Source organism: Anabrus simplex, chromosome 2 (genome assembly GCF_040414725.1).
Source record: "Anabrus simplex isolate iqAnaSimp1 chromosome 2, ASM4041472v1, whole genome shotgun sequence".
Taxonomy (NCBI): domain Eukaryota; kingdom Metazoa; phylum Arthropoda; class Insecta; order Orthoptera; family Tettigoniidae; genus Anabrus; species Anabrus simplex.
Genome location: NC_090266.1, coordinates 654,252,357 through 654,278,927, shown reverse-complemented (window position 1 = coordinate 654,278,927; position 26,571 = coordinate 654,252,357). Strand labels below are relative to the sequence as shown.

Sequence of the window (26,571 nt, the reverse complement as noted above, 5' to 3'; positions counted from 1 at the left end):
GGGTCTGGTAGTATTTCTCAGAAGACCGGGCGAGTTGGTCGTGTGGTTAGGAGCGCTCAGCTGTGAGCTTGCATCCGGGAGATAGTGGGTTCGAGCCCCACTGTTGGCAGCCCTGAAGATGGTTTTCCCTGGTTTCCCATTTTCACACCAGGCGAATGCTGGGGCTGTTCCTTAATTAAGGTCACGGCCGCTTCCTTCCCACTCCTAGGCCTTTCCTATCCCATCGTCGCCACAAGACCTATCTGTGTCACTGCGACGTAAAGCAAGTTTTAAAAAAAATCTCGGAGGTTCCTGGGGAAAAAGAAAAGGATGCAGTATTTGTTTCCAGTGTATTAGTTTCAAAAACAAGAATACATCGAGCATGATGCGCCATAGAAACCAAAGAAAATATACAGTATAGCTCTTATTATGTGAGGTAATGTGGAACGATGGCACCTCGGATGATACAGATGGCCTCAGGTACACATTATGTCACAGTCACTTCACTGACATCTAAGTTACTAGGTACATTTTAAATTTTTTTGTGCCCGGTCCAGCTGTTTAATTGCTTTGGCTTTCACTTTCAAGGATACAACATGCTTCTTCTTTCCTTCTCATCTGTGCTGTTTAATAAATTCCCACATGAACGACACTAGAACATACCTGTAATGTCAGCACTGGAGTCACACTGATAACAGCTGTGGGATGCAGTTGGTGAAAGATGGCCAAGTCAAATCCACTCGCTATCTCGGTTAAAATCTCCGATAATGAATAGCAAATGTTGAGGCTAAGCTCATGCAGTTTGAAGTATCCATTGTGTATTGTTGCTTTTTGTTGTGAACTGTGTTAGATAGCTGTGCAAGTATGCCATTTCTTCTTCATTTACCGCTCGGAAGAGTAGTAGGATATTGTAACAGTCATAGTTACCATACTGTATATGCGCAAGATATTTTAGTCTTTTTCACCACCATCGCCCACATAATACTAATGTCATGGGCCCACAGGGTAAGCAGTAACAACTCTATTGGTAGCACTTCATTCTATAACTAAGGTTTTTAGCTGTCACCTTGCATTCGGGAGCTAGTGGAATCGAACCCCACTGTCGGCAGCCCTGAAGATTTTCTGTGACTTCCCATTTTCACACCAGGCAAATCTGTGCGCACATCGTTTTTAGAAACATTTTAAGAAGAGATGTTTTTAATGTAATTTTACTTAGATGAGAATTGTTGTATTTTAATCTATAATGTTACTATGTTTTTGTATCAAGTCTGTAGATTATTTGGTGGATTTCTTGGTTGCTGACGAAGAAAGTGAATGTTGTTCTCGAACCAAGTAAAACATTTTAATTGATATGGACTAAATAGCTTTTAGTATTGACTAGGCAGACATATAACATTACCAGTGATTTTTCAGTGTTATTGGATATGTCAGTACGAACCAAAAATTAACCGTAATGGTTAAAATAGTAAATTCACCCTGGAGTGCTCACCAAGTGCAGACTGACCAACCTCAGCACTGCGTCAGAACTTCCTTCACGGCAGACACCCATCTCCACAGTTCAACACGACACGGCACCTGAACTGCCCTTGGCCACACTTCACAACTACAGCAAAAACCCCTTCCCTGTCTCTGACTGTACATTGCTCATGGCTTTACACACACAGTACTCTGTACACCATGGTGACAGTGACAGTTTCTCAGGACTTCAAACTGAGCCAGAAAGACACTCGCTGGTCAGGCTTAGCAGTTTGAGAACAGTCCCAAAATAAGGCACATCCGGAATACTCTTGGCTCGTGGCTCTCCAGAGGTTCCTAATAGTCAACAGATGCTCCCAGAGGGATGTCAGAGTGGCTGGCCTTCTACCGCTGACTAACAAAAATCTGTCGAGGCTCCTCCTCGATGGATTCTTAAACATACTGTTTGGCCAAAGTACACATCACTAGCTGTCTGTAATGACGATACCAGGTGGACCGTCGGGGAGGAAATAACTTACTTCGCCCATGTTATTCTTGCTGCTGCTGAGGAGTCCATCCCTCCTTCTTAGGGACTCCTCGGTGAAAACTCGTTCCTTGGTGGAACGCCGAAATTGCAGCAGCTATCAAAGAACGCTGTTGCACTCATAAACATTACCGTAGACAGCCTACTGTGGTCAGTTTGGTAACATTTAAAAAACTCCGCGCTGAGGCGTGAGTTCTTATTCGCCAAAGTAAGAAAGATTCGTGGGGGAGATATGTGTTGTCTATGATGTCACATACTCCATCATCTCAAGTGTGGACTAAACTTCGACGTAGTTCTGGTATCCAAGCATCCTCTTCTGTACCAGCAATTTCCTTGTGGGCATTGTCGTCACTGAACCACTCTAGATTGCTAACCATCTAGCTAGTCATTTCGCGGATGTATCTGGCTCCGGGAATTACCATCGTGATTTCCTCGCTCTGAAACAGGAGGCAGAATGTCATCACCTTAGTTTTGCCACTCAAGCTCGAGAGGACTGCAACCTACCCTTTACGGAGTGGGAACTCCGCAGTGCCTTAGCACTTTGCAAGGATGCGTCTTCTGGACCAGACAATATCCATAACCAAATGTTAAAACACCTTAGTGAGGTTAGTCTACTATATCTCCTTCGTGTGTTCAACCGAATCTGGTTAGAGGGTGATTTTCCGTCTCGGTGGCGAGGGTAAATCGCCGACTTGTGTGGTGTCTGGAGAAACAAGGACTCTTGTCTAAGTACCAGTGTGGTTTTCAAACCGCTTGTTCGACCACTTGGTACGCCTGGAGAGCTCTATCCAGGATGCATTTCTCTGCAAACAGCATTTGGTAGCTGTTTTCTTTGACTTAGAAAAGGCTTATGACACCACATGGTGATATGGTATCCTTTCAGTCCTGCATCAATGAAGATTCCAAGGTCACTTGCCGGTATTTATTGCAAATTTTTTGTCCCTCCGTCTATTCCGTGTCCCAGTAGGGAGGACATATTCGCAATACCACATTCAGGAAAATGGAGTCCCACAGGGATCGGTTCTTAGTGTCACTCTGTTCGCGATTGCCATAAACGGTATTGTTGCTGCTGCTGGTTCAGCGTTAATACCGTCGCTGTATGTGGACGATTTTACTGTGCACTATAGCTCGCATAATATGGCAGTCGCAGAGCGACAATTACAGCAAACTATTAGAGTGGAGCGGTGGACCTTTGAACATGGCTTGCAGTTTTCCGCCACAAAGACCTCTGTTGTCCACTTTTGTTGCCAACGTACTCTTCACCCTCCTCCTGAAGTTTATTTAGGAAATGCCGCTATTCTTATAGTTGACACTTACCAATTTCTTGGGCTCCTTTTCGATAGTACATTATTGTGGGAGCCACACGTGCGGCAGCTAAAAGTGCAATGCACCAAGAGGCTTAATCTCTTGAAGTTTCTTAGCAGCACTAATTGGGGAACTGACCGCATGGTGCTCCTACGATTTTATAGGGCACATATTTTATCCAGGTTAGACTACGGCAGTGCAGCATATGGCTCAGCAAGACCAAGCGTTCTTGCGAGACTGAACAGCATCCACCACAGCGGGGCTAGGTTGGCGAGGGGAGCTTTTCGAACAAGCCCCATGGCTAGCTTGCTTGCTGAATCTAGTGTGCCACCTTTACACCCGAGGTGCCAGCAGCTCCTTCTATCGTATGCTGCAAATTTGCGACAGATGCCACTTCACCCAAGCTATCCTTGCGTATTCAACAATGGACACTGTCGACTGTACGCTGCTTGTCCTCGAGCAATGCGGCTGGTTGGAACACGCGTGGATAGCATTCACAGATTGTTTCACGTACCTTCGGTTCCTTGCCTTGTCAGACAACCAAGTGGCGTACTTCCATGGGTAGTACAACGTCCTGAAATAATCCTGGATCTGCACACTGGCCTGAAGGAAAACATGGACCCTTCGATTTGTTGTAGGCTCTTTCTGTCCGTTGTTGGCCGATATCCAGGTTCAGTCGTCGTTTACACGGATGGCTCAAGAACAGACACTAAAAGTGGGCTGTGCGTTCGCTGTCGACACTGATAGGTTTCTCTTTGCTCTCCCAGAAACCTGTAGTGTGTAGGGGAAGGTCTGGCAGTACCGGACACCTAAGCAAATGCTCGAGTTAAAAAGGTAGACTAGTGTGAAATTAAACAAATAACAGATTTTCAGGAACCTTATTATTCACCTTATGACTGCTGTTGAACTCTTACATACTAACATTAAACAAAAGCAATTTCTCAGTAATTTAGGAAACATAACAATCTTAAAGATTTAAAACATGGCGTACAGTATCGGACAGTCTGCTTTCAAAGGAGTGTTCTTACTTTCTTATATATTGTTACATTTATAATAAAGTTCATTTCCTTCAAGATTTGTTCACTTTTCATGAGCCCAACCCTTGCATAAACTGCACTTGATCCAGTCCTCGGCGAAATTTTCCCCGCAGATGATGAAATCAGTTTAGTCGTCTCCAGTGTGAAATTTCAGCGCTTTCCTTGAAGTTTTACTGCGCTGAATATTTCCTTTTAATTCTCTCCTGGATTTAATATTGGACTTGACGGTCGTCTGCACTGAATGGGCACCTTTTATTCGTTGCCTTTCTTCGAGGAGGAGTTTGTAAGGGCTTGGAGTGAGAATTTCACTTTGGTCCCCACGCTGTTTCCGTATGTTGAAATTTATACTCTTAGCACTTGGAAGTGGACAGATGTTGTGAATTAGGTGAATTAGCCCTTCAAAAATGCATACAATGAGGCGTGCTCTTTGTGGATGAGGAAGTACAGTAATTTGAAAATCTCGCCGAGAGACATTTCTGGATTTACCAGCCCAGAAATGTCTCTCGGCGAGATTTTTGAAGGGCTTCATAATAACCTTATCCAGAGGCTGCAGTCTGTGGGTAGTGTGTGGTGGAAGACTCAAGATGTGGATGTTCCTGGAGCGAGCAAACAATATCACCTCTAAATCTTTATGACTACAGTGGCCATCAACAATCGACAGCACCAGGTTCTCTTCACTTGGATTCACTCTTTCAGAAAAAGCTCTCATCCACTTAAGGAATCCATCTTTCGTGATCTAGCCACTCTGTTGCGCATCAAACACACTACCTTGGGGAGCATCTTTTGTTAGTTCACTGTCTATTCTTACTTCTCGGCGCTACAGCCCTTGTAGGGCCTTGGCCTCTCTGACGATTGTAGCCCAATCTTCACGATCTTCTGCACGCCTCCTCCATCTTCTTATTCCCATCTTTCTTAAATCCTCCTCCACATCATCCAGCCATCTTTTCCGGGGTCTTCTTTTCCATCTTCTACCACCTGGATTTCCTTTATAGATCTTCTTGACAGCCCTATTATCTGGCATTCTCTCCACGTGTCCCAACCACCTTAATCTGTTGCTTTTTATTTTGGTTACGATACTTGGATGTCCATAGAGTTCTTCCAATTCCTTGTTTTTCCTTATTCTCCACAATTCCCCTTCCTTCACCGGGCCAAAAATCTTTCTCAGTATTTTTCTCTCCCATCTGTTCAACAGTTCTTCATCTACTTTGGTCATTGTCCATGTTTCAGAGCCATAAGTTACCACTGGTCGTAATACTGTTCGATAGACTGTCAACTTTAAACTTCTACCAAGGCTGCGTGATCTAAACACTTTCAATAAAGCTAAGTAAGCCCTATTGCTCGCAGCAATCCTCGCTTTTATTTCCTCTTTCATGTCATTATCTTTTGTCACCAGCACTCCTAAATACTTAAACTTTTCACATCTCTCGTAGTTAATCCCATTTAATTTTATGCACTTGTCTTCCCTTACTACGGTCGTCCTAGATGCAAACAAGTAACGAGTTTTGGCATTATTCACTCTTAGGCCCATTTCACCTCCTTCCTTTTCTAATCTATCCAGTCCTTCCTCTAGGTCTTTCAATCTTCTAGACAGCATATCATCATCATCAGCATAAGCCAGATTCTGTGTTACACGGTTGAACAGCGTACCGCCTGGATTACTGACCTCCACCTTTCTCATCACACGCTCCAAAACCACATTGAAGAGCAGGGTAGATAACACATCCCCTTGCCGCAAACCTTGGTTTACTTCAAACTCTTTAGTAAGATTTTCTTCTATTTTAACCGTGCATTTAATGCTGGGGCTGTACCTTAATTAAGGCCACGGCCGCTTCCTTCCCACTCCTAACCCTTCCTTGTCCCATCGTCGCCATAAGACCTATCTGTGTCGGTGCGACATAAAGCAACTAGCAAAAAAATAACCGTGCATTTAGTACCTGTTAGGGTCATTTGTACCAGTCTTATCAATTTAGTTGGGAACTCCATGTCCATCATTGTTTGATACAGTTTCCTTCTCTTCACACTATCATAAGCCTGCCGAAAGTCCACAAACAGCTGATGCACATCCACATTATATTCATAGCATTTCTCCATTATTTGCCTGACAGTGAAGATGTGATCTGTTGTTGATCTACCCTGTCGAAAGCCACTTTGGTAGTCTCCTAGTATCTGCTCAACCAGTGGAGTGAGTCTCATAGACAAAACCTTGGCTAAGACCTTATAAACCACACTAAGCAAAGATATACCTCTATAATTTTCACAATTTGCTTTATCTTTCTTCTTATGAATTGGGCAAATAATTGCTAAGCTCCAATGCTCTGGCATTTGTTCTGTTTCCCAAACTTCCACAATTAGTTGGTGAACAAGTTGCGTCAACTGCTCACCCCCGTATTTAATCATCTCAGCTGAAATGTTATCACTTCCTGGAGCCTTATTATTCTTCAAGTACTTAATTGCCGTCCTCACTTCTTCTATAGATGGTACAGGCACTGGTTTTAGATCTAGGCTAGGATCCTGCCCATCCACTTCTTCCAATCTCACCGTCTCTGCAGCCACATTCAACAGTTCACTAAAGTATTCCGCCCATCGGTTAAGAATCCGGTCTCTTCCCCCAATAATGTTTCCTTCTTTATCTCTACAGAATACAGCATGTGGTTGAAAACCTTTCTGTACGTCCTTTATTTTCCCATAGAACTTCCGTACTTCTTGCATATCATATTGTTCCTACAAATTCTGTCTGCCTCTTTCCTCTTCTTCCTAAATTCTTCTACGTATGTTCTTGTTTTCCTGCTAAACATTTTCTTCCTTGCTTCATTTCTTTCCTCAACTGCTCTTCTGCAATCATCATCAAACCATCCTTGCCTTTCGGTCTTTACCTCAACTCCTAGTACTTCATCGGCAGTTTCCTGCAATGCATCCCTCAATAAAATCCACTTTCCTTCGATGTTTTCCACTGCCCAGCTTTGTTGTTTAGCCTCAAATTTCTTCTCCATCCTGCATTCATATAGTTGTGCAGTTTCTTTATCTTTCAATTTTGAGACCTTGGAGCTTTCCCTTTCTTAGCAGATCTGTAAGTTGCAATACGTTGCCTGTATTTTACCCGTACCAAGTAATGGTCCGAATCACAATCAGCTCCCCTACAACTGTCAACTTGTAGTATGTCAGATGCATGTCTCCTATCAATTACTACATGGTCTATTTGATTAAAGGTGACACCATCTGGTGAACACCAAGTGGCTTTCCGTATATTCTTTCTCTGAAACCATGTACTCTTTACCACCATTGAGTTTCCCATGGCAAAATCAATTAGCCTCTGTCCATTATCATTTGACTCATCATGCAAACTTTCCTTCCCAACTGTCTCCCTATAGGCTTCTTCTTTACCCACTTGAGCGTTGAAATCTCCAAGTATGATTTTTACATCTTGTCTTGGGATGCATTCTATTTCTTGTTCCAATTGTCCATAGAACATATCTTTCTCTTCATCCTCACCCTCTTCTGTAGGTGCATACACACACACAAGGGTGATATTGAAAAAATGGGCCTTCATCCTTAGAGTGCATATTCTTTCATTTACAGGTTTAAAATTCAAAACTGCTGACTTATATCTGTCATCCACTAGGAAGCCTGTGCCACCTATTGTACCTTTGGCTCCTCCACTATGCAGAACTGTATATCTACCACTTCTAAAAACACCATTTCCTTTCCATCTGACTTCCTGAATTGCTGCTATTCCAATATTATATTTCTCCATTTCTTGTTTTAGATTGTTTAGGGCTCCTGGTTTATTCAGGGTTCGTACATTCCAGGTTGCTACATACATATCATATTTCTGTTTGCATCTTCCATTTCCTCGCGTGGGTCGTTTACCATTATCATCAGTCCGGCTATTCTTGTCTGTGAGTTTCGTAACGAGTTGTTTTTCCGATATAGGGTTGTTAGCCCCATGATCAACCCCCAACTTGGAGGACCAGGGTATCCCTCTTAGTCTGGCCTATCACCTTTGACCTGTCCGGCTTGGGTGGCCCTTACATGTGGCCCTACCAGGAGCTTATGCTTCCGCCGGCATAGCTCTCAGGATCACTTAGGCACGCAAGCTCCCACATCGCGACAAGATGAAGATACCAGCGTGGGAGACTGTCTATTCTTACCCGTGGAAAAACAAATAAGGGAGGAACAAACTGGTCCCCCGAAGCATTAATGCACAACAGAACGGTGACGTTCTTTCCCTGTCCGCCAGAAGTCAACTTTCCTACTTGTTTCTTACCTTTCACTGAAATGACCTTCAACTGATTTTCATGCACTACAGATACCCCAGTTTCATCAGCATTAAAAATCATCGATGGTTTGAATGAATATTCTTCCATCAGTTCAGCGAGTTTGTCGAAAAATCGTTTCACCTGCTGTTCATTGAATCCGGTAGCGCGTTGCAAACTCGTGAATTCTGCGAACCTTAAACTCAAAAATCAGATCAAAAATTGGATGTATGGCTTTTCAGGCGTTTGCTCTATTAACCAGCATTTCGTCTTAGGTCTGACACTAGACTCGTCAGAGTGGGATGTGTCAGACCCTACCCACTGATGCTGGGGTATATGCAGGTGAACTTATCAGAAGCCTCTTATGTGGCACAGCCTGATAACTGCATACGGGAAATAAAACTCCACAATGGAATTAATGCCCGCCTAGCAATTACCGTTAGTATTACCATTTGGAATTGCTAGGCGGGCATTAATTCCATTGTGGAGTTTTATCTCCCGTATGCAGTTATCAGGCTGTGCCACATAAGAGGCTTCTGATAAGTTCACCTGCATACACCCCAGCATCAGTGGGTAGGGTCTGACACATCCCACTCCGACGAGTCTAGTGTCAGACCTAAGACGAAATGCTGGTTAATAGAGCAAACGCCTGAAAAGCCATACATCCAATTTTTGATCAGATTTTTGATATGCTCTATTGGTGGAAAAATATCCAATTCCCTTCATGGGAATTTAGTATTACCCTTAAACTCGAGTCGGGATGTGTCTTCATAAATGAGTAGTAAAAGTCGTTTCCAGCCATTCGCTTGTCTTTATTGAACTGGTGATTAATTTGTAATTGTTCAGCAAATTGATAAGCTAATCTTAGAAATTTGCTTCTATTGAGAGGCATTAGTTCGTTGTCCAGCATTTTGACATGCGTGTACGGTGTGTCCTCCTGTTCTTCATTAAAAGTAGATTTGACTTTACCCAAGTCAGGTTTCAGAGTAAGCTCATTTCCGGAAGAAATTAATTTTACCCTGTCGCCTAATGTGCTTTTGGGAACAGAAAAGAGTTCACTTGCTTCCCTGATACTTCTGTTTCCACTTTTTACTTCATTAATGGTCATTTTCATATTTTCCTCTGTCTATTTTCCATGTTACTTCTCCATTTTGAGCTGAAACAAAATAGAAAATTCTTATAGTCGGCGAGAAAACTTACAAGCTTCATGTCCTATACTGCCTGCCAATCGTCTGTCCGATACTGCCCGGCCCATTCGTTTAAAGTTTATGCGTCAGGAAACAGAATGTATTAAAGCCACAGGGATATTATACCACTCAATTGTGCACTAACCAATAGTAATTGATGAACCGTATGTTAATTGATATTGCACTTACCTATGCTGACGTTATTAGCCAAGAAAGTTATCTTCGTACAGTGACACTGAGAACAAAATCACGAAATTTCACACCACAAGTACACTTCTTAAGTAACCACCTCAAAATGGCGACCACACGCTTCCATCACAACAAGCTTGTAAGCACTTACTGAAGGGTGCCGCAATCTTGCGGAGATTCCCAGAAAGTGACACTGTCCAATACTGCTCGCCGTCCGGTACTGCCAGATCTTCCCCTACACAGCAGAACTCTATGCTGTCTGTGAAGCTCTGCGGTATGCACTGTCCAATGAGCGCCTACACTTTCTTCTGTGTACTGACTCCTTGAGCTCGCTACAGTCTATTGATACCTGTTTCCCTCGGCACCCTCTGGTGCTGCGGAATCAGGACCTGCTGGCCGAGTGTTTGGATGCCAGCGCAAGAATCACGTTTCTTTGGCTCCCAAGCCACATGGGTGTAGAGGGGAACGAGTTAACAGATATGGCTGCCAAGGAGGCAGTGACACTGTCCCCGTTGCCTTACAATATTCCAGCAAGTGATATTCGCTCTCATCTGAGACATCTGGTTATGTTCCATTGGGAGATGGAGTGGTCAGCCCCGTTGTGTAGGGGTAGCATGCCGGCCTCTTGCCCGGAGGCCCCAGATTCGATTCCCGAACAGGTCAAGAATTTTTCTCTCGACTTGAGGGCTGGTTCGAGCTCCACTCAGTCTACGTGATTAGAATTGAGGAGCTATCTGACGGCGAGATGGCGGCCCCGGTCTCAAAAGCCCAGAATAACGACCGAGAGGATGCGTCGTGCTGACCACATGGCTCCTCATAATCTGCAGGCCTTCGGGCTGAGCAGCGGTCGCTGGGCAGGCCAAAGCCCTTTTGAGGGCGTTAAGTGCCATGGGGTTTGGTTTGGTTTTTGGGAGATGGAGTGGCAGGCCTCTCGTCTTCCAAATAAGTTGAGGGCGATAAAAGATACAACGAAGGTATGGAGGACTTCCTTCGGGCTTCTCAGAGGGAAGCAGTGGTATTATGTCGTCTTCGGATCAGCCCTGGTATCCCGATGCACTCTTATCTGTTGAAAGGAGAACCCCCCTCCGGTGTGTACTTGCGGCGATCATCTTACCGTGGTGCACATCCTTACGGAGTGCGTGGACTGGGTCGGTCTGTGCCGTAGTCTAAAACTCCCGCATACCATCTCCGTCATGCTGCGCGATGACGAGCAGTCCGCAAACTTCGTCATTCGTTTTGAGGGATACTGGTCTTTTTTCTCCTGTGTAATATTGTTCTTGTCTTAGTTTATTTTTTGTCGACTGTGCTTTTATCCCATTGACTCTATTTTAGTTCGTGTTGCGTATTTTAATGTTATTTTAACTCTTTGTTTTGCGCTATGTGCTTTACAACGCACCGACACAGACAGGTCTTATGGCGATGGTGGGATAGGTAAGGCCTAGGAGTGGGAAGGAAGCGGCCGTGGCCTTAATTAAGGTACAGCCCCAGCATTTGCCTGGTGTGAAAATGGGAAACCACGGAAAACCATCTTCAGGGCTGCCGACAGTGGGATTCGAACCCACTATCTCCCGGATGCAAGCTCACAGCTGCGCGACTCTAACCGCATGGCCATCTAGCACAGTATATATTGTAGCAGGAAAAATTGAAATTCAAAGAGCATAAGGTCTTTCTAAGGGGTGCCTAGTCCTTAGGAAAGGGTACAGAGAGAGAGTATCGCAAGGCGAAATAATAGATATCATAACTGTCTTCCATTTAATCTATGAAAATTTATCCTATTATATTGCTGAATTGTAATGATCAAAGATATTTCAATTCCTATAACTAAATATTGAAAATTATGTTGATCGTATAAAATCGAAATAATGTTCTTTTCAACGAGTTATGTCCGTCATGTTTTTCTTGATGTAAAACAATAAAGCATGTTGAAAGTAAGTTAATCTTCCACTTTAACAAAATACTAAAGTCCTTTCTATTATCATTTGTGATTTCAGAGTATGTTTTCAACGTAAATTAAACAAAGTAAATTTTATAATTCCTTCTCGTGAAATTCTCAAACTATTTATATTCATATATAAAACACTTGAAATTAAATTTGATCTTCTGGTAGAAAGTTCTAAGTATTGTCCTATTTTACATAACTTATTATACACTTTATATGAATATTGCTAATTAAGAGTTTATTGTATGCCTTCACTATAAATAAAGCCCTGAATTGAAGTTCTAAAGTTCCAACAAGTGAGAGCACACGATATTACGAGAGCACACTATCTTCCAAAAGTCTGTATATTTAAGTATTATAGAATGTTAATTTTTAAAGTTTTCAATCTGCTAATAATTGTTCGTCAGAATATTAGTTAAGTGAGCTTTTGAATTGAGTTAAAGTACTTTGTCAGCAATGACAATGTCTATAAGAGTTCCGTTGAAAGCAGAATTATATTTCTGAATGAAAAGAGACTTATCTTACCTGAATTATGTCTTCTTGTTAAGCTCGAACTGTTGAATACTGCTCTGCAAGCAGCAATCTGGAACTTGCTTGGCATTTCAAGAACAGTCCCAAAGTAGGACACATCTGGAATACTCTATAGATTTCTGGGTCTTCAGGGGTTTCTAATAGTCAAGAGATGTTCCCAGGGAGGTGTTACAAAGATGTACTCCTGACTTGTTCTAAGTGGTGGTACGCAGCGAAGGGCAGGGCTTAAAATAGCAGCGACTGCTGTAGGCAGAGTCCAAGGTAGCATGTCCCTCCCTAGTCCTGGCAAGGTACAGCAACAATATAACAGACACTGTCACAATGGTATACAGGTACTATCACCATTGTTTTGTGCACATTCATCTAACACAACAAATTTCTTGATGACTTGTATTTACACGCTCATTACAGTACAGTATTTATGGAAAATCTTTGATGAATTGTAAGAAGAGTAGTGCATTACACTGCTACTGTATACGGAGGGAAAATGATAACATAAAAACATATAAAAATCTCATAGAACACATTCTTGGTGAATGTGTTGTATGAGATTTTGTGTGCTGTTATGTACTGGTAATTACGACTGAAGATGACCCAGTTTACAGGGTCGAAACTAGTCCCTTTATAAAAGATATTTGGTATTTAATCAAATGATATTAAATTGGTGGACCTTCCGTCCCCTTTGACGCCACAAGGCCTGTGTGTGTCGGTGCGACGTAAAGCAAATTCTAAGAAGAAATATTCTTCTCCAGTAACCAGGTGCTCAGGCTTCGCGTAATTATGGGGGGGGGGGGCATGATTAGCATGAACACAGACATGTGAAATGAGGAACAACTATTAATGCAAAAATTGCTATATAATAACAGTATTCACAAACAGAACAGAACAATAATAGAGCTTGTTTCTCAACTACTTGTTTGAACGAGTCTTGGTATGGAGTTTACAAAAATATTCACAAGTAAATAAAAATATAGAACTTGATTCATAAATACAGTAATTATTTTGAAGGAATGTTATATATACAAGGCTATCTAAAATAATCACAAGTAAAAAAAAAAAATAATAAGAACTTGCTTCATTACATTTTCTGAATAAATATTATCATCATCATTTCCCAACTCCAGTTTCCCGGGTGTGATGTACAAGCGCTCGCCATGTCCTGTCTTCATACATCTTCTGTTCCAGTACATCCTCCCATTCGTGTCCTCTCTCCTCCACATCTGATCTTGCAGTCTCTATCCAGCGTTTTCTTGGTCTTCCCTGTGGTCTTCTTCCTATGAGATTAAGGTCAGAATATTTTCTGGCAGGTCTTTCCCTGTTCATTCTCATTATGTGCCCATACCACTGAAGTCTGTGTTTCTTTACGAGACTGGTAATAAGAACCTCGATACCAGCAACTTTCCTATTCACTTCATTTCTGATGTTGTCCTTTCTGGTAGTTTGGTTCATCGTTCTAATGAATCTCATTTCAGTTGTTTGGATTCTACTGAAGTCTTTGTTTAGTAGGGTACACGTTTCTAAAATGTACATGAGGATTGGTACAAAGTAAGTGTGGTACATGATTGTTTTTGCTTTTTGTGGTATTTTGCAGTCCCAGAGAAGATTTCTGACTTGACTGTAGAAGTTTGATGCTTTGTGTCCTGCTGAGTATTTCCTGCCTAACAGTGTTGTCTTTCGAGATTGTGCTTCTGAGGTACTTGAAGTGGGAAGCTGATTCGATTTTTACTCCTTCCAGAAATATATTTGAGCTTGTTTCTTCCCTGTTTATGGTCATTTCCACTGTCTGTTTTGCTCATCTTCAGTCCAAAAATTTTTGAATGTATTGTTCCATTTAAGTTTCTTCTGAACTTCAGCTTCTGTCTCTCCCCATAAAAGCACATCATCAGCAAATACCAGGGCGTCCATTACTATTACGAGCAGGAGTGATAAGGCACTTCCTTGTTGGACACCTCTCTTTGTTTCAAACAATTTTGATCGTCCTTTGCCTATCTGGATACAGCTGTAGCACTTCTGGTATAGCATCTTGACTTTGTCAACTAAGTACTTTGGAACCTTTAGGTCTTCCAGACATTCCCATATCTTATTTCGAGGAACACTATCATATGCTTTCTCAGCGTCCACAAATGCAATCACAAGATTTCTTCCGTATTCCCAGTACTTTCCTGTCAGCATTTTTACTGCAAAGATCCACAGTACTTCGACTTTTCCTGAACCTGTGTTGTTCTTCCTCAAACAAAGGTTTCACTATCTTCTTAAGTCTCATTTCTATGATCTTTTCCAGCAGCTTCAGGGTGTGTGACAACAGCGCAATGCCTCTGTAATTTCCACATTTCCATCGGTTGCCCATTTTGAACAGTGGGATGATGACTCCTTTACTCCAATCTTCTGGGATTTTGTTTCTTTCCCAAATCGCTGATAACACCCTATATGGCCAATTCAAGCCTGGTATTCCAGCTGCCTTTATCATGTCCGAGCTGAGATCATCAAAGCCTGGGGACTTCCCATTTCGCATGCTCTTTAGTGCTGTTTTTTCCTCAAGCCATGCTAATGGGTATTTGTTGTTTTTGGCCTCACCTATACTACAGTCATTGGTGGTGGTGTTGCCCCCCTCTCCATTTAACAGCATGTTGAAGTACTTCTTCATTTCATCCCTGATGCATTCTCTGTTTGTATTAAGCTACCATCATCTCTTTCCATTGCAAGGATGTTTATATATTCATTTCTTTTACTGTTTGATATTTTGTATAGTAGTTTCCTACTTCCTTGACAGTCTTCCTCTATCCTTGTAGTAAAGTCATCCCAGCACTTTTCCTTTTCTTCCTGGATCAGTCTTTTTACAGCCAGTTTCTTTTTCCTGTATTCCTGTGCTAGATGTTCAATTTGTAATTCATTTCGTCTATAATCTGTTTTCTGTTTTTCGAGGTCTAATTTTCTTTTCAGTATATTTTTATCTTTTACTGCTGTCTTCACTTGGTCATTCCACCAAGGTGTTTCCTTCTCTTTTGGTGTGGCACTTGTTTTTCCACAAATTTCCATGGCTTCTTTTAAAAAGGGTTTCTTTGAAGAAGGACCATTCTTCTTCTGATTCCCTTTGGGAATCAACATCTATATCACATGAACAGTCTCCATTCGGAAATGTAGTTCTGAAGGAACGCCCGCTTTCTAATCTCATTTCTTGATATAAAACCATCTACCACCTTCTCCAAATTTAATGCCTTAGCAGCCTCCGAAAACTACCAAACTCCAAGTTTTAAGGGGACTTAAAATCTAGGAGGAGAATTTTTTGGGAGGGGAAGGTGGTGGCAAAATGGCACTCTGCCCCCCCCCCCCCCTCCCCGAGATCATTTTTGGAGGGGCAGAAAATGCCTTGCCCTCCCAAAGTCGGCACCACTGCCGGTAACGCGATAGATGTGTGGCTATGTGAGAGAATGTCATATTTTGCTGTCTTGTGCAACAAATAATTTAAATGAAGATCTCTATAATTACACAAAGAATAAGCTAACTCCTATAGCATGGACCTGTTTGCGATATTTGTGGCTTCTGATTTTAGTTCTTGTTAAGAAGGGAGTCATACATGTTGGTGTCGACTTGGTTAATGTAACTTAAAATCTTTTCAGTTTGTCGAAAACACTAGTTAGAATATAATTATGTATAACATACCTACACTGACTTAGCAAATGTCGTGGGATAGTCGCCTAATAGCGTGTGCGGCCTCTTCTGGCCCTGCGAACTGCAGTGAGACGCCGTGGAAGTGAGTCGACAAGTCCCTGGTAGTCCTCTGGACGCAGCTGACACCAAATCGTTTGCAGAGTGGCTGCCAATGCTGGTCTGTTCGTGGGTGCAGAATCCATGGCACGGAGCCTACGTTCCAGGACATCCCAGATATGCTCGATAGGGTTAATTTCGGGGCTCCTGGGTGGCCATGGCAGTCGTTGGACATCCGCTGCATGTTCCTGGAACCATTCCCGGGCGATGTGGGAGCGATGTGGCGGCGCGTTATCATCTTGAAATACCGCAGAACCGTCTGGGCGCTGGAAGGCAAAAAATGGGTGGAGATGGTCTCCGAGCAGCTCAACATACCGCGTACCATTCAAAGTCTCTTCCAGAACAACTAGGGGGCCCATTCCATACCAGGAAAATGCACCCCAGACCATAACAGACACACCAGCGCCCTGGACCACACCTTTGAGGCAGGCAGGATCCATCACTTCATGTGGTCTGCGCCATACACGGTGCCTCCCATCAGCATGGTGCAGTTGAAATCGTGATTCGTCCAACCATATCACGTTACGCCATTGTTCCAGTATCCATCCCTGGTGACCTGCGACAAATGCGCGTCATCGTGCCCAATGACGTTGGGTTAACAGTGGCACCCGTGTGCGGCGCCGGCTCCCATACCCCATAGAACCCATGTTCCTACGGATTGTCCACTGGGAGACGTGTCTAGCACGGCCTGTGTTGAATTGAGCCGTGATTTGTTGCATGGTTGCCCGTCTGTCACTATTGACAATCCGTCTCGGATGTCGCCGGTCACGGTTATCGAGGGTGGCTGGACGGCCGGTCGTTCGTCTGTTGTGGACGGTGACACCCGCATTCAACCATTCACGATACACACTGGAAACGGTTGATCGTGTGAAGCTGAATTCCCGCATCACTTCCGAAATCGCACTTCCTATCCGTCGGGCACCGGCCACCAAACCCCGTTCGAACAGTGTCAGCTCACGACGATGTTCCATGTTACATCTGTCACATGCACAGCCACTGCTCACAAGGTCTCCTATACAACTACCACTGCCACAGGGGTCGTGTGGTGCGCAGGTAACAAACTTGCGTATCAGTGCTCCGCTATCCCATGACATTTGCTTAATTCTTAATTCTTTTCTTGGTCATCAGACTGACGAAGCTCCAAACTTGCTTCATTGGGGGATGGGGTATTGCTGCTTAACCCTGAAAATAAATTTGGGTAGCATGTCAAGTTTCTCCTTACTTCACCAATAAAATATTTGCTATATGTTTCACTACTAGAATTTACTCCTGAAACAAAATAAAGCAAAACGAATACCGACAATAATATAATCATCATGTGATGAGACTAACTTAAGTACCCATATGTACCCTTCCACCTACAATCTACAAATATACATAGTTCTGAAGGCCACGCTTCAGATTGATGATTTCATACAGGTATGACATGAACAAAAATAGCACGATCACCTTGGAATGCCAGTCACCTTAGTACACTCTGTTAATTAAGCCATATGCCTTCACAATGTAAAATGGCTACTGTGGAGTTAATAAAAAGCATCAACCATGTAGCATTAGTCAATGAATAAACAAGTAATAAGCACTTGGTCTACATTTTCCACGAACCTACTACGAAGGCGTAGCAGGGGGAGAGGTGATACTCCCACGTGGCGCGTCCCAGGTGGCGGATAGGGGGGTCCTAACCGGCTTGCCGGCGGACTTGAGGGAAATAAAATACCTCTCGCGGACCAAACACACTACCCCCTGCGGGTGGGGGACGCACATGTAGAATACACCCGCGGTATCCCCTGCCTGTCGTAAGAGGCGACAAAAAGGGGCGACCTTGGCGCGGACATGGATTGTGGTTTGGTATAATGTGTTGGACCTCCTGTGGATGGGAGAGGCTGAATACATCCATAGGTAATCCCTGCCTGTCGTAGAAGGCGACTAAAAGGGTTATGTGGCCGTGGTCCCCTCTTTATTTTTTATTATTTTTCCGAGGGTCAGATGTAGACCACTCAAAATTTTGATGTGCGTGCTGCCCGGCGATGGAGCTCCTATGTGTGCGACTACGCTCAAAAGCCCGTGCCAGCAACCACCCAGGACGCGGCGGGTGGGAGTGTCATGTACCCGGGCAGTGGTATCCGCCTGACAACGCAGGTCCCCGCACAGCCGAATGCCAGAAGGACATATTATTATTAATTATTTTTATTTATTTTTTCTATATTTAGTGCTCTGTATACGCTATGGGGTACATGCTATTGCGGGTGACTGGAGGAAGGGAGTCCTAGTGCTCATTGCCTCAGTCATCACGTATTAGGCATCGTTCAACATCGGACCCCGGGCAATACCTGCTATGACCAGGTGGGTATTGCCTTGGCTGCTTGGTTCGGCTACAGAGACCCCTGATCGGAGTGGGTGGCATTCGGGGAGGATACTTTCGGGATGGCGTCGAAACAACTTCCGCCAGCAACCTCGGGTAGTTCGCTACCCAAGTCTTTAACTTTTGATTCCCTAAGGGGGGCAACCCCTTGGGAACAAGCGCAGCGACTTAGTCTGGGTTCCAGCTTCCCTAGGTTCCTGGTTGCTACCAGGACCGATGGGCAAGACTTCAAGCTGGTGAAATCGATTCTCTTTAGTCGCCACATTGAAGGTGTCTACGGTGAACTGGAGGACCTGAAGAAAATGCGCAATGGTGGTTTGCTTTTAAAGACGAGCACTGCGCTCCAAGCAGATCGGTTGCTTAAGTGCGATCACTTTGGCGACATCCCCGTCAAAGTGGAAGAGCACAAAACCTTGAATCTGGTTCGTGGAGTGATTTTCCACCGCGATCTCGTCCTGAACACTGACGATGAATTGATGGAAGACATGAAGCACCGCGGCGTGACCCACGTCCGGCGTATCACACGCAAAGTCAACGGTGAAGACGTTGCCACGGGTGCGTTTATAGTCTCCTTCAAATTGTCAGTGTTGCCAGAGAAAGTCAAGGTGACAACCTATCGTTGCGATGTGAGGCCGTACATCCCGCCTCCTATGCGGTGCTATCAATGCCAGAGATTCGGACACATGGTATCTCGTTGTTCGAATCAGTCAGTGTGTGGTACATGTGGGAAAGTAGCTCACGGCGCGGAGGAATGCACGCCTCCGTACAAGTGCACTAACTGCTCTGGTCTTCATTCTCCTCGGGATCGGAACTGTCCGACCTATCTGAGTGAGAAGAAGATCCAGGAGATCAAGACCCTGGATGGTCTTTCCTACCAGGAAGCGCGCCGTAAGTTTAATTCCCTGAATGCACCGGCCAAGACACTTGACTTCAGCTTGATAGCTCAGTCCCTGCCAGGTTCCTCATTTTCACCTGCAACACCTGTCCAGAAGATCGCTGCGCCCAAGGCGGCGGTTGCTCCTGCCAGCAACGCCGCAAAGAGAACAAGCTCGAAGGCTGGTCCATCCCGGCCTTCGACCACCAATCTGCCTGTGCCGGCTAAGAAACCTACGCCGGCACAGAAGGGGAAGAAGACAACGTCTCCTTCCCCTACACGGTCGGCGAAAGCCGCGCCTAAGCCGGCGGAGGCGGCATCGTCGACCAGGGCTGGGAACTCCCCTCCCAGCCCGTCTAAACAAGAATCGACGGCGGGGAAGAAGAACGCCCTTAATAGGCGCTCTTCCAAATCTCCCACAAATGGGGTGTCACGCCCTCCACCTGGAGGGCCTGATTCTGCGTCAGCAGCTCTTCCTTCGGGGAAACCTGCGCGCTCCCCTCGTGGGCAGAAACCCCGCACCCGGACTACGTCAAAGAAGTTGAAGGCCTGCATCACCTCGTCTGATGACGAGGAGCTGCACATGGAGCACGAATCTCCATCTTCGGATGGGGATGTTAGTGTAGGTTAGGTTAGGTAGCATTCCGTTGCTCCTATCCTAATCCTCAGAAGTCCACACTTACAATATGGCACTGTTACAATGGAATTGTAACGGTTATGATAGGCATCTTGCTGAGTTGCGCCAGCTCATTAGCGAGTATTCGGCGAGTATAGTCTGTATTCAGGAAACAAACTTCCGACCAGATCATCATACGGTATTGCGAAATTTTCGACTATACTCGACAGAACGACATTATGCTCACCGGGCGTCCGGTGGCGTTGGCATTTTTGTCCGTTCTGATACCTACAGCGAGGAGGTTCCACTAAGAACCCCGCTGGAGGCTGTAGCTGTTCGCGTTCCGCTGCCTGTCATAACAACAGTGTGTAATGTCTATTTTCCGCCAGGGCTACCTCTTAACATTAATGATGTCACTGATCTTCTAGATCAGCTTCCACCTCCCTTCCTCTTGTTGGGCGATTTTAACGCCCATCACCCCATATGGGGCTCTGAGACGCCTTGCCCCCGGGGAAGAGAGCTGGAAACATTGGTAACAGACCTGGATTTATGTATTTTGAACACAGGGGAACCAACACACTTCAGTGTACGTTACGGCACATATTCTCGCATAGACGTAAGTCTATGCAGCCGAACGTTGGTTCCGCTGTTTCGGTGGAACACACACGACGATCTTTGTGACAGTGACCATTTTCCCATCATTCTTACTTTGATGAACCAAAAATCCGTCGAGGCTCCCCCTCGATGGATTCTTAAACACGCTGATTGGCCAAAGTACACATCACTAGCTGTCTTTAACGATGATATCAGGCGGACCGTCGGCGAGGAAATAACTTATGTCACCAAAGTTATTCTTGCTGCTGCTGAGGAGTCCATTCCGTTCTTCTCGGGGACTCCTCGCCGAAAACTCGTTCCTTGGTGGAACGAGGAAATAGCAGCAGCTATCAAAGAACGCCGTCGTGCTCATAAACGTTACCGTAGACAGCCTACTGCGGCCAACTTGGTAACATTTAAGAAATTCCGCGCTAAGGCGCGGGTTCTTATTCGCCAAAGTAAGAAGGCTTCATGGGAGAGATATGTGTCGTCTATGACGTCACACACTCCATCATCTCAAGTGTGGACTAAACTTCGGCGTATTTCGGGTATTCATGGATCATCTTCGGTACCGGGAATTTCCATTGCAGGCAATATCGTCACTGAACCACTCTCGATTGCTAACCATCTTGCTCGCCATTTCGCGGACGTGTCTGGCTCCGGGAATTACCATCGTGACTTCCTACCTCTGAAGCGGGAGGCAGAACGTCGTCATCTCAGTTTTGCCACTCAGGCTTCAGAGGACTATAACGTGCCCTTTACGGAGTGGGAACTCCGTAGCGCATTAGCGCTTTGCAAGGACACGTCTCCTGGACCAGACAATATCCATAACCAGATGTTGAAACACCTTAGTGAGGACAGTCTTCTCTATCTCCTTCGTGTGTTCAACCGAATCTGGATGGAGGGTGACTATCCGTCTCAGTGGCGAGAGGGCATCGTCATTCCTGTCCTCAAGCCTGACAAAGATCCTAAATATGCAGGGAGTTATAGACCTATTTGTCTTACCAGCTGCCTGTGTAAGCTGTTTGAGAGGATGGTAAATCGCCGCCTTGTGTGGTGTCTGGAGAAACAAGGACTCTTGTCCGAGTACCAGTGTGGTTTCCGAGCCGCTCGATCCACCACTGACCACTTGGTACGCCTGGAGAGTTCTATCCAGGATGCGTTTCTCCGCAAACAGCATTTGGTAGCTGTTTTCTTTGACTTAGAAAAGGCCTACGACACCACATGGCGATATGATATCCTTTCAGTCCTGCATCAATGGAAATTCCGAGGTAACTTGCCGGTTTTCATTGCGAATTTTTTGTCCCTCCGTCTATTCCGTGTCCGAGTAGGGAGGACATATTCGCAATACCACGTTCAGGAAAATGGAGTCCCACAGGGATCGGTTCTTAGTGTCACTCTGTTCGCGATTGCCATAAACGGTATTGTTGCTGCTGCTGGTCCCGCAGTAATACCGTCGCTATATGTGGACGATTTTGCTCTTCACTATAGCTCGCACAGTATGGCAGTCGCAGAGCGACAATTACAGCAAGCTATCCGGAAGGTGGAGCAGTGGACCTTTGAACATGGTTTTCGGTTTTCTACTGCAAAGACCTCCGTTGTCCACTTTTGCCGTCAACGTACTCTACATCCAGATCCTGAACTTTATCTAGGAAATGTCGCTCTTCCCGTGGTTGACACTTACCGATTTCTTGGGCTCCTTTTCGACAGTAAATTATCGTGGGAGCCACACGTGCGGGAGCTAAGAGTGCAATGCACCAAGAGGCTAAATCTCTTGAAATTTCTTAGCAGCACTAATTGGGGAGCTGACCGTGCGGTGCTCCTACGATTCTACAGGGCACACGTTTTATCTAGGTTAGACTACGGCAGTGCAGCATATGGCTCCGCAAGACCAAGCGTTCTTGCGAAGCTGAACAGCATCCACCACGCCGGGGTTAGGTTGGCGACGGGAGCTTTTCGTACAAGCCCCATCGCTAGCCTGCTCGCTGAGTCTGGTGTGCCGCCTTTACACCTGAGGCGCCAGCAAATGCTTCTTTCGTATGCTGCTCATTTGCGACAAATGCCACTTCATCCCAGCTATCCTTGCGTATTCAACAATGGCAACCATTTTCTGTACGCTGCCCGTCCTCGAGCTACGCGGCCGGTTGGAATACGCTTGGAGAGCAGTTACAGGTTGTTTAACGTACCTTCGGTTCCATGCCTTGTCAGACAACCGAGTGGGGCACCTCCGTGGGTAGTTCGACGTCCTGAAATAATCCTGGACCTACACACTGGCCCGAAGGAAAACACGGACCCTTCGATTTATCGGAGGCTCTTCCTGTCCGTTGTTGGCCGCTATCCAGGTTCAGTCGTCGTCTACACGGATGGTTCAAGGACAGATACGAAGGTGGGCTGTGCGTTCATTGTCGACAATGATCGGTTTCTTTTTGCTCTCCCGGAAACCTGTAGTGTGTACACGGCAGAGCTCTATGCTATCTGCAGAGCTCTGCGGTACGCACTATACAATGAGCGCCGACGCTTTCTTGTGTGTACTGACTCCTTGAGTTCGCTTCAGTCTATTGATACCTGTTTCCCTCAACACCCTCTGGTGCAGCGGATCCAGGACCTGCTGGTCGGGTGTTGGGATGCCGGCACCAGAATCACGTTTCTGTGGCTCCCAAGCCACATGGGCATAGAGGGAAACGAGTTAGCAGATCAGGCTGCCAAGGAGGCAGTTACACTGCCCCCGTTGCCTTTCAAGGTTCCAGCAAGTGATATTCGCTCCCAGCTGCGACATCATGTTATGTCCCATTGGGAGATGGAGTGGCAGGCCATTCCACCTCCCAATAAGTTGAGAGCGATAAAAGGAACGACGAAGGTATGGAAGACTTCCCTTCGGGCTTCGCGGCGGGAAGCCGTGGTATTATGTCGTCTGTTGATTGAAATAATAACATTAAGTTATTTATTAGACCACCTAATCAATACAAAATCGTCTTGGATGATTTACATAAATTTGTTAGCTAATAGATATTTATTACATGTAATATTATGTCGTCTTCGGGTCGGCCATGGTATCGTGACTCACTCGCATCTTTTGAAAGGAGAACCTCCTCCGGTGTGTACCTGCGGTGACCATCTTACCGTGGTACACATGCTTACGGAGTGTACGGACCTGGTTGATCTTCGCCGTAGTCTTAACCTCCCGGATACCATCTCCCTTATCCTGCGTGATGACGTGCAGTCAGCAGACCTCGTCATCCGCTTTATGAGGGATAGTGGTCTGTTTTATCGTATGTAATGATGTCCTTTGTGCTTGTATCTTTGTGTCAATTACGCTCTCATCCTATTGACTTCATTTTAGTTTGTGTTGCGTATTTTAATGTGTTCTTTTCACGTCTAATGTAAAGTATGTATATATATCTGTACTAGCAGGCAATGCCTTATTCCATTATCTCCTGTAATTTTTCTTATTTTATTCCCAAATAAGGCATTGCGAATTAGATCCACTGATTGTTTTAATTTCATACTCATTTTTCATCGCATTTTTTAAAACTCTAATCAGTGGCTCCGTTTTAAATTTTAACTATCATATGCCATTTCGTCCATCTCGTTCCATTAGGGGCCGATGACCTTCGATGTTAGGCCCCTTTAAACAACAAGCATCATCATCATCATCATGGTCTACATTTTCATCTAGCCATAATCATTTCTGTGCACAACAGCACACAACCTCCATATTACACATCTAGACCACCTCACACACTGTGCATTATCTCTGAGAGGAATAAACCGGAGTATGACTGACAAATGAACACTATGTAGCGTCTTCCACAGATTACACACTGGGAATGACTTGTCATAACCTTGTAATACACTCGTAATGACTCTGTAATGCCTTCGTAGTCTGCTCCATAATGGTACATTGATGCCTCCACATTACAGGTTCTTCAAAACTACTCACTCCGTAATGAATAAGGCAGTCACTAGCTACAGTATTGGCTCTGTAAATAACAGACAACTCATCGCACAGGCATACTCGCGCGCGCGTGTGAGAGATTTTTATAATAATAATAATAATAATGTTATTGGCTTTACGCCCCACTAACTACTTTTTACGGTTTTCTGAGACTCAGAGTACCAGAATGTTATCTCGCATGAGTTTATGTGCCAGTAAATCTACCGACATGAGGCTGACGTATTTGAGCACCTTCAGATAATACCGGACTGAGCCAGGAATAAACCTGTCGAGATGGGGTCAGAAGGCCAGCGCCTCAACCATCTGAGCCACTCAACTTGGCGATATTAAATTTTGTAGAGACAGACAACATTGGGAAAAAGCTATTGAGGAAGAAAATGATACATGGGAAGTAGAATATGTTCAAACACAAAAGCAATTAGTTGATGTATTGACCAAACCAATGAGTCCTGTATTATTTGAGACCTTTATGGTAGATATTTTGTTTGTTCAGATGTTAAAATCATGTCAGTATAGTATAAAAATACCGGGGGGGCAGGGGGGCAGGATGTTGAATCTTGTAGATTCCATGACTGATGTTCATTATATCATAGACATGTATTGTAATTTCCATGTCTGATTTGGTCAGCTGTTCTGATATTGTGATTTAGTCTTGTACTAATGTCTTTCATATTTCATAAAGCCTGTAGTGAAGACATTAAGTGGTGATTAGATATGGTCCTCATAAGATCAATATAAACTGCTCAGATTAGTTACTGACAACATGTCTCATTAGCATGGTTCATTTCTTGAGAACTGAGGCAAAGGAAGATAAGAGTGATGCTCTGAAAGGAAGAAAGTAGAGGCAATTGAGGAAGATTGATAGGATTGGACGTGTACATTTTTCATGATAGGGTAAGGAAAGGTCCTGAAAAAGTAGTTTGAGGGATTGTCTGTCAAATGTTAACAGAGCTAAACTTCAAGGCAACATTGAGATGGGTGTAAAGAAATCCTCCACACTTCCAATAAGTGTTGTTGCCTATGTGAAAGTATGTAAATTTTAGAAATTCTGAAAATTGACATAGAATAATATTTGTGCAAAGGTACAGACTTATGTAGAAGTATGCAGTTTCTCTCAGAGTGATTTTATGTTTTATCTCGCCTACTCTGGTACCAGAAGCATTTTGTACAACAGCATATAGCTGCTCAAATAGTATGCTGCATTGCCATGCCAGGTTCTTGTGCTACATTCGTGATGCAAGTGTTGAGGGATAAAACTCAGTGTCTCAGGTTATGTTCAGGTCAGGAACATAGTATGCCATAGACAACACACTGTTCTGATTTGGATCTATGCAAAACCATAAGCCAGTTTTTCTTCTTCAAGGTCAGTATAGGTACAGAGATTATGTACATACATCCATCTTCATTATAGACCGTTATGCCTTTCAGCGTTCAATCTGCAAGCCTCTGTGAATTTACTAAACGCCATCACAATCCTTTGTAACTAGTTCTCATGCCTCGTTTAGTTATATACCTCTTGCGTATTATGTAAAAGGCTAATAATTTCCTCAGGAACAATGTATTCCTAAGGGTCTTAGCTATGTTTTCTGCAGACATTGCTGTAAGTAACAATATTTTTATACCTGCATTTAATTGAGACCACCTTAATTTTCACCTGAACTTTTTATAAAACTTATTGCACTTCATGCTAGCTGATTTGTCTGAAAATTGGAACTGCAAGCAACAGCGTGCAAGGTAGATTCTCCTATTACATTATTTTGGGGATTAGGTTGTTATTATTATTATTGTTATTATTATTATTATTATTATTATTATACACTGATGAATTTCAAATCTGCAACCAGGATCGTCTTCAGAGCAATAACAAAGATTAATCATACCACAGCACAGCACACCTTAACAATTTAATCCAGTGGGACTGCCTGATAAGTTTGATTTTTGACCTCCTGACCAATTGGTGACATAATTACATAGTGTATGCTGTAG

General features: G+C 44.3%; 1 protein-coding gene across 6 annotated transcripts in view; it reads left to right on the top strand.

The window, feature by feature from the left end:
* Window positions 1-26,571, top strand: part of Tdg (Thymine DNA glycosylase) — a 538,298-nt gene that overhangs the window by 26,909 nt on the left and 484,818 nt on the right. The gene's annotated exons all lie outside the window — the stretch shown is intronic.